The sequence below is a fragment of the Notothenia rossii genome, assembly GCF_949606895.1.
Source record: "Notothenia rossii genome assembly, chromosome: 2".
In the NCBI taxonomy this organism is placed as follows: Eukaryota; Metazoa; Chordata; class Actinopteri; order Perciformes; family Nototheniidae; genus Notothenia; species Notothenia rossii.
Window position 1 is genome coordinate 536992 of NC_136904.1, and position 9453 is coordinate 546444.

Here is a 9453-nt window from a genome sequence, read left to right on the forward strand (position 1 = left end):
AGACTGAAAATGAGGCTTTCAAAGGAGGTATAATTTAATTTTTGTTTAGTATTGATAAGTAAACTTGAGTCAAAGATTGCTGCAACTCCACCTCCTCGGCCCGTGCCTCGGGCAATATGAGTATTGATATGGCTGGGTGGAGTGGCCTCATTTATGCTGACATATTCTTCATGTCTCAACCAAGTTTCAGTGAGACAGCATATATCAATATTATAATCTGATATTAAATCATTTACCAGTATTGCTTTAGATGCTAGAGATCTTATGTTTAAGAGACCACATTTAATCTTCCTGGTTTGTTGCACTGTAGTAGTTGTTACATTTACTTTTATTAGGTTATTATGTATGACACCTCTATTAGGTTTTACCTTAAATTGTCCTTGGGCAGACACACACACCGTTAATATTGGGTATTTTATTGGGTTTGGGATTCCTATGGATGACTGCCTAGGAGAGAGCGCAGAGAAGCGTGTAAGACTATGACTCCGCCTCCTGGTCTCAACTCCAGTTTGTCATGGATTAAGTCCACAGAGCCCTGAAATGTTTGCCGAAATGAGATTTGCACCTTCCAAAGTAGGATGAATGCCGTCTCTCTTAATCAGACCAGGTTTTCCCCAAAAGGCTGTCCAATTATTCACGAAGCCCACATTGTTTGCTGGGCACCACCAAGACAACCAGCGCTGAAATGATGACATGCGGCTATACATGTCATCATTGATCAGATTGGGGAGGGGACCAGAGAAGATTACGGTGTCCGACATTGTTTTAGCATAACTACACACCGACGCCACATTAAGTTTGGTGCATTCTGATTGGCGTAAACGAACATCATTACCACCGACGTGAATAACAATCCTACTGTATTTACGTTTATTTTTAGCCAGCAGTCTAAGATGCGCCTCAACGTCGCAATAAACGAATAAACGAATAAACTCCCTAAAAAACGTCTTTTTCCAAGAATCTTCTTTTCAGTATAACGGAAAGGTTTTCTCTCCATTTCATTATTATTTGTTAGTTTGTCTCGGTACATTTCCACCACAATTTGGCGTCACGAACAGGATCCCTCGAAAGACCGTCAGGAACCAAAGGAGGACGGGGACTGATCTCCTTCAGCCTCGACCTCGAGAACATCTTGAAGAGACGAATCCATGTTCCTCACAAATGTGTCACCATTTCAAAGGTAAGAGAACAGGGTTTGCAACGGTATACGTTTTATTGCCAAGAAGCATTGTGACTGGGCTTAGGTTATTGTTCTATGACTCCTCAGTGTCTCTGTGTTCTCTGTCAAATCTTCCAGTCCTGAAGATGAAATGTTCTATATAGAGAAGGCTTCACTTCAGTTAACATGTGGATCACTTATTGTGACTTTACATGACTTTAATGTCTGAAAGCATTTCCCAGTAATCAACTGTTTCACACTTGGCTAGTTGATGAATGTTTTTAATGTATTCATAAGTGATTTTATAATGTGCTTCTTTTTGCACATTGTCTCAATGTTTCTAATATTTTTGTGAAGCAGTTTGAGTTGCCTTGTTGTTGAAATGTATAGATACACTTGCCTTTATTAATTAGCAGAAATGCTTCTTTTCTTCCTACAAAGGGTGATATGATCTCCTTGGGGCTGGACTTGTTGTGTACAAACCTCTGGGGGTTGTTGATCAGAGTTAGAAAGCTAGAGTGAATAAGTGAGTTTTGAGAGATTTTTTTGAAGGATTCAAGAGTGTTGGCCTGTCAGATGTGACTGGGAAGGGCTCCAGAGTGAGGGGGGCTGCAGGTCCGTGCTTTGTCCTGATGGGCTGTAGTAGGTTAGCTTCTGCTGACCTGAGGCGGCAGGTAGGGGTGTGTGGTTGGATGAGGTCACTGAGGTAGGGGTGTGTGGTTGGATGAGGTCACTGAGGTAGGGGTGTGTGGTTGGATGAGGTCACTGAGGTAGGGGTGTTTGGTTGGATGAGGTCACTGAGGAAGGGGTGTGTGGTTGGACGAGGTCACTGAGGTAGGGGTGTGTGGTTGGATGAGGTCACTAAGGTAGGGATGTGTGGTTGGATGAGGTCACTGAGGTAGGGGTGTGTGGTTGGATGAGGTCACTAAGGTAGGGGTGTGTGGTTGGATGAGGTCACTGAGGAAGGGGTGTGTGGTTGGATGAGGTCACTAAGGTAGGGGTGTGTGGTTGGATGAGGTCACTGAGGAAGGGATGTGTGGTTGGATGAGGTCACTGAGGTAGGGGTGTGTGATTGGATGAGGTCACTGAGGAAGGGGTGTGTGGTTGGATGAGGTCACTGAGGTAGGGGTGTGTGGTTGGATGAGGTCACTAAGGTAGGGGTGTGTGGTTGGATGAGGTCACTGAGGAAGGGGTGTGTGGTTGGATGAGGTCACTAAGGTAGGGGTGTGTGGTTGGATGAGGTCACTGAGGTAGGGATGTGTGGTTGGATGAGGTCACTGAGGTAGGGGTGTGTGGTTGGATGAGGTCACTAAGGTAGGGGTGTGTGGTTGGATGAGGTCACTGAGGAAGGGGTGTGTGGTTGGATGAGGTCACTGAGGTAGGGGTGTGTGGTTGGATGAGGTCACTGAGGTAGGGGTGTGTGGTTGGATGAGGTCACTGAGGAAGGGGTGTGTGGTTGGATGAGGTCACTAAGGTAGGGGTGTGTGGTTGGATGAGGTCACTGAGGTAGGGGTGTGTGGTTGGATGAGGTCACTGAGGTAGGGGTGTGTGGTTGGATGAGGTCACTAAGGTAGGGGTGTGTGGTTGGATGAGGTCACTGAGGTAGGGGTGTGTGGTTGGATGAGGTCACTGAGGTAGGGGTGTGTGGTTGGATGAGGTCACTGAGGAAGGTGTGTGTGATTGGATGAGGTCACTGAGGTAGGGGTGTGTGGTTGGATAAGGTCACTGAGGAAGGTGTGTGTGATTGGATGAGGTCACTGAGGTAGGGATGTGTGGTTGGATGAGGTCACTGAGGTAGGGGTGTGTGGTTGGATGAGGTCACTAAGGTAGGGGTGTGTGGTTGGATGAGGTCACTGAGGAAGGGGTGTGTGGTTGGATGAGGTCACTAAGGTAGGGGTGTGTGGTTGGATGAGGTCACTGAGGAAGGGATGTGTGGTTGGATGAGGTCACTGAGGTAGGGGTGTGTGATTGGATGAGGTCACTGAGGAAGGGGTGTGTGGTTGGATGAGGTCACTGAGGTAGGGGTGTGTGGTTGGATGAGGTCACTAAGGTAGGGGTGTGTGGTTGGATGAGGTCACTGAGGAAGGGGTGTGTGGTTGGATGAGGTCACTAAGGTAGGGGTGTGTGGTTGGATGAGGTCACTGAGGTAGGGATGTGTGGTTGGATGAGGTCACTGAGGTAGGGGTGTGTGGTTGGATGAGGTCACTAAGGTAGGGGTGTGTGGTTGGATGAGGTCACTGAGGAAGGGGTGTGTGGTTGGATGAGGTCACTGAGGTAGGGGTGTGTGGTTGGATGAGGTCACTGAGGTAGGGGTGTGTGGTTGGATGAGGTCACTGAGGAAGGGGTGTGTGGTTGGATGAGGTCACTAAGGTAGGGGTGTGTGGTTGGATGAGGTCACTGAGGTAGGGGTGTGTGGTTGGATGAGGTCACTGAGGTAGGGGTGTGTGGTTGGATGAGGTCACTAAGGTAGGGGTGTGTGGTTGGATGAGGTCACTGAGGTAGGGGTGTGTGGTTGGATGAGGTCACTGAGGTAGGGGTGTGTGGTTGGATGAGGTCACTGAGGAAGGTGTGTGTGATTGGATGAGGTCACTGAGGTAGGGGTGTGTGGTTGGATAAGGTCACTGAGGAAGGTGTGTGTGATTGGATGAGGTCACTGAGGTAGGGGTGTGTGATTGGATGAGGTCACTGAGGTAGGGGTGTGTGGTTGGATGAGGTCACTGAGGTAGGGGTGTGTGGTTGGATGAGGTCACTGAGGAAGGGGTGTGTGGTTGGATGAGGTCACTGAGGTAGGGGTGTGTGGTTGGATGAGGTCACTGAGGTAGGGGTGTGTGGTTGGATGTGGTCACTGAGGAAGGGGTGTGTGGTTGGATGAGGTCACTGAGGTAGGGGTGTGTGGTTGGATGAGGTCACTGAGGAAGGGGTGTGTGGTTGGATAAGGTCACTGAGGTAGGGGTCTGTGATTGGATGAGATCACTGAGGTAGGGGTGTGTGGTTGGATGAGGTCACTGAGGTAGGGGTGTGTGGTTGGATGAGGTCACTGAGGTAGGGGTGTGTGGTTGGGTGAGGTCACTGAGGAAGGGGTGTGTGGTTGGATGAGGTCACTGAGGTAGGGGTGTGTGGTTGGATGAGGTCACTGAGGAAGGGGTGTGTGGTTGGATGAGGTCACTGAGGTAGGGGTGTGTGGTTGGATGAGGTCACTGAGGAAGGGTTGTGTGGTTGGATGAGGTCACTGAGGAAGGGGTGTGTGGTTGGATGAGGTCACTGAGGTAGGGGTGTGTGGTTGGATGAGGTCACTGAGGAAGGGTTGTGTGGTTGGATGAGGTCACTGAGGTAGGGGTGTGTGGTTGGATGAGGTCACTGAGGAAGGGTTGTGTGGTTGGATGAGGTCACTGAGGTAGGGGTGTGTGGTTGGATGAGGTCACTGAGATAGGGGTGTGTGGTTGGATGAGGTCACTGAGGTAGGGGTGTGTGGTTGGATGAGGTCACTGAGGAAGGGGTGTGTGGTTGGATGAGGTCACTGAGGAAGGGGTGTGTGGTTGGATGAGGTCACTGAGGAAGGGGTGTGTGGTTGGATGAGGTCACTGAGGAAGGGGTGTGTGGTTGGATGAGGTCACTGAGGAAGGTGTGTGTGATTGGATGAGGTCACTGAGGTAGGGGTGTGTGATTGGATGAGGTCACTGAGGTAGGGGTGTGTGGTTGGATGAGGTCACTGAGGTAGGGGTGTGTGGTTGGATGAGGTCACTGAGGAAGGGGTGTGTGGTTGGATGAGGTCACTGAGGTAGGGGTGTGTGGTTGGATGAGGTCACTGAGGTAGGGGTGTGTGGTTGGATGTGGTCACTGAGGAAGGGGTGTGTGGTTGGATGAGGTCACTGAGGTAGGGGTGTGTGGTTGGATGAGGTCACTGAGGAAGGGGTGTGTGGTTGGATAAGGTCACTGAGGTAGGGGTCTGTGATTGGATGAGATCACTGAGGTAGGGGTGTGTGGTTGGATGAGGTCACTGAGGTAGGGGTGTGTGGTTGGATGAGGTCACTGAGGTAGGGGTGTGTGGTTGGGTGAGGTCACTGAGGAAGGGGTGTGTGGTTGGATGAGGTCACTGAGGTAGGGGTGTGTGGTTGGATGAGGTCACTGAGGAAGGGGTGTGTGGTTGGATGAGGTCACTGAGGTAGGGGTGTGTGGTTGGATGAGGTCACTGAGGTAGGGGTGTGTGGCTGGATGAGGTCACTGAGGTAGGGGTGTGTGGTTGGATGAGGTCACTGAGGAAGGGTTGTGTGGTTGGATGAGGTCACTGAGGAAGGGGTGTGTGGTTGGATGAGGTCACTGAGGTAGGGGTGTGTGGTTGGATGAGGTCACTGAGGTAGGGGTGTGTGGTTGGATGAGGTCACTGAGGTAGGGGTGTGTGGTTGGATGAGGTCACTGAGGAAGGGTTGTGTGGTTGGATGAGGTCACTGAGGAAGGGGTGTGTGGTTGGATGAGGTCACTGAGGTAGGGGTGTGTGGTTGGATGAGGTCACTGAGGAAGGGTTGTGTGGTTGGATGAGGTCACTGAGATAGGGGTGTGTGGTTGGATGAGGTCACTGAGGTAGGGGTGTGTGGTTGGATGAGGTCACTGAGGAAGGGGTGTGTGGTTGGATGAGGTCACTGAGGAAGGGGTGTGTGGTTGGATGAGGTCACTGAGGAAGGGGTGTGTGGTTGGATGAGGTCACTGAGGAAGGGGTGTGTGGTTGGATGAGGTGGTATAGCTGCTATTATCAGAAAGGACATAAAAACTATCATAATCCCTGATGCTTCTTCATTTGAACACCTGGGGCCGTATTCACAAAGGATCTTAGGGCTAAAAGTAGCTCCTAACTGGCGAATTTAGGAGAAACTCCTAAGCATAATGGGCGTGTCAGTCTTACATTTAGGACTCCTAATTTTATTCACTAAGAGCAATTCACAAAGTATTTTAGGCCTAAAAGTAGCACCTAAGTTTAGGAGAGCTTAAAAGTCCTCGAGAGGACTCCTAACTCAGTAAGACCTATTCACAAAGAATCTGAAAATGGCTGAGAGACGAAATGTTTTGGAAACAATGGAAGACTGTGAATTGATCAAGAGATATAGGCTAAATCGTGAGGGTATCAAACTTGTTGTGGAATTAGTGCGGGATGCAATAACATCCCCGACTAACAGGAATAACCCGATTAGTCCGGAAATAAAATATTTGGCAACACTACAATATTTAGCAACAGGGAAAATGCAACTTTGCAATGCCGACGATTTAGGAATATCGCAACCATCAGTCAGCCGTGCCATAAACCATCAGCGCGCTCTCTAGACCACATATCATCCAACAGTTTATCCGGTTTCCTTTGGACAATCAACAACTACACAGGATCAAAGCCAACTTCATGGCAATTGCAGGTATGCCCGGTGTGGTCGGTGCTATTGACAGGACGCACATAAAATAATTGCGCCATCAAAAGATGAGGACGTGTTCGTCAATAGAAAGAAAGTACATTCCATCAACACGCAGATTGTTTTCATTCATCATGATAGGGGGGCTTTAACGGCGGTATGGGCTGTTATTGAAAGTGTTTAAGTGCTGGAAATATGCTCATTGGATAATAGTTTGCAGGGTGCTTTTAATTGCCTCCTCGATTTAATGCAATTTACGTATTTTTATTGTTTGCTCTCTCTCTTTAACGTGCATATACAACGTCATTATCGTAGTCTGCACAAACTTGTCATCATGCGTGTATTCTGCTAACTGCACTGTCCATAACTATTTGATAGGAATACATTTCTAGCCTAGGCTATTTCCTTGTTTTAGTGGGCTCGTTTGTGGGATGTTGCGGATGAGTTTCACCGAGACCGCCTGCTCTGAACAACCAATCACCGTACTGACCGCTTCTAAACTCATGCACGAGAATTGACGTAATCCATAGCGACGGCGCGTCACTCTTAGTTCACTCTTAGTGATTTATCCTTAGTATGAGTAGGTCTCAGCGGCTTTGTGAATAACTTTTAAGAAAAAACTCCTTCGTAAAATGTTTTAGCGCGAGTTAGGAGCACTCCTAGCGGTAAGATAAAATGCTTTGTGAATACGGCCCCTGATCTTCAAACTCTCTGGTCCCACTCCCCTGGTTACAGCCATCATCTACCGTCCCCCGAAGCCAAACCCCTCCTTTCTCTCCGACCTCTCTGACCTTCTCACTCAGCTTTCTGCCATATCCCCATCTGTTCTCCTCTTAGTTGATTTTAACATTCATGTTGACGACCCGACCTGCAAATATGCCTCTGAATTTATGGAAACCCTTCTCTGCTGCAACTTCTGTCAAAACATCAACTTCCCAACACACAGCCATGGTCTGCTCCACTGGTCTCACCACCCATCATCTGTCCAGCCTCAATCTCCACATCAACATGTGTGAACTATGAATGTAACAAAAGTCACTTGAAAATAAGTGTTCACAATGTTTATATGCATATATTATTATTTATTTGCCATGTACAAAAAAGATAGTCAACTGCTATTGACATGTGCAGAAAATGACCCTCTATCTAGTTTTCATATATATATATATATATATATATATATATATAAGAGTAGCCTACATACAAAATTGAAAATATCAAGAAGATACTGTAGTGATCTCTACAATAAAACAGTTTAGTGCAGGACGTCCAAAGATATGAACAGGAGGATGCAAAACAGACAAACTAATAAGGCTTTATTTAAACATTAAAGAATACTTTAAGTTAAGGTCTTCTTTTGAATAAGACCAAAACGTTGGGGGTATCTACAGATAGATGTGAACTCTGACAAAGTACTTAACGTCTAATATATTGCATAGTTTATTTTGGCACTTGACAATCACCTTCCCTGAACCTGACTCAGGTGTAACTAAAGTCTGATTTAAGGGTTGTTTATATTTCACATCATTAATCAGAATCGGCAAAGTAACTAAAGTAAATGTAGTGGAGTAGAACAAAGTAGTATGCTGCTGTAACAAAAACATTTCCCAACTTGGGATCAATCAAGTATATGTTATCTTAAGATGATCGATGGATACTGCCATATTAGCAGAATGTGCCTCTGAACCTTGACAAGTGCATGTTTCAGGCTTATCAATGAACAACAGGAGGGGTCACAGACATAAGACCAGCTGTTAAATAAAGCTCTTCTGACCTTAGCTGGCATGTTGTTTCTTACACGACCACTAGAGGTGCTACACTTTAAAACGTGGCTATGGGTCGTAATCTAAACTGCTTAAACAATCAACCTATTTGGTCGTTTTTTGTAGGAGGACAGGCTGCTTATAAAAGCTTATTAATGATTTATAAAGTGTTCACAACCGAATTAATAAATGAATTACAAACTATTGGTAAACCCTTTATAAGGGTAGTCTTATTGTAAAGTGGTACCGAAGTGGGATACAATGACTGGGACTCAAGCACTGCGTCTTTGAGGGGAATATAGTATCTAGTGAGAGTGCTATGTGTAGGCCTGGGACCAGCCACAATGAGACATTCTGTGCAGTTAAGGCTTGTTTAGGTTGAGCTTCATGTGGTGTGCAGTCAGCCACTGAGAGATGACAGGAGAAGAGACACAGCTCTACAAACAAATGCATCTGTCTGAGAGATGATGTTCACAGACACTTTGAATTGTGGGCCTTCTCAATTTACTGCTATCTAGTCAAGCTGGTTGGCAAAGACTGGAAAAGATCTTTATATATCCATGTACCATGCAGTTCATTTGCTCTAACTGCCCTGCATCTCAGTGAGCAATCAAGTTCTTACAGTTTCTACGTTAGGGAAGACCTTTGTAACAATTTACAACTATATACTTTAGAAAACATGTTGGGTGCAAAAGAAATGTCTTGAGTCATGAGATCATTGACAGATTGTTTTGTCTTCAAACCTTTATTGAACTCAATAAAAAGTAAGTAAGAGTATTAGGAGCTATTAGATGCTGCTCTAAAGAAAGCTTTATTAAAGTAAGTAAGTAAGTAAGTAAGTAAAAGTTTATTTCTAAAGCACCCCTCCCAGCACGAATGCACAGAGTGCTGTACAAAATATAGCAGTCAAAACAATTAGGCCAATATGGCACTAAGGCATAATAATAACAAAGCATAACATGACAGGAAAATAGAATAAAAACTTAAAAACAATATACAAACATGAAACCAAGTGCAAGAGGACCAGTGATCGACAGTGACGTGATGAACGGCCTAAGACTGCTCAAACGCCTGCTTAAATAAGTGCGTCTTTAGGTGTCCCTTGAACAGGTTGAGGGAGGGAGCCGATCTCAGGACC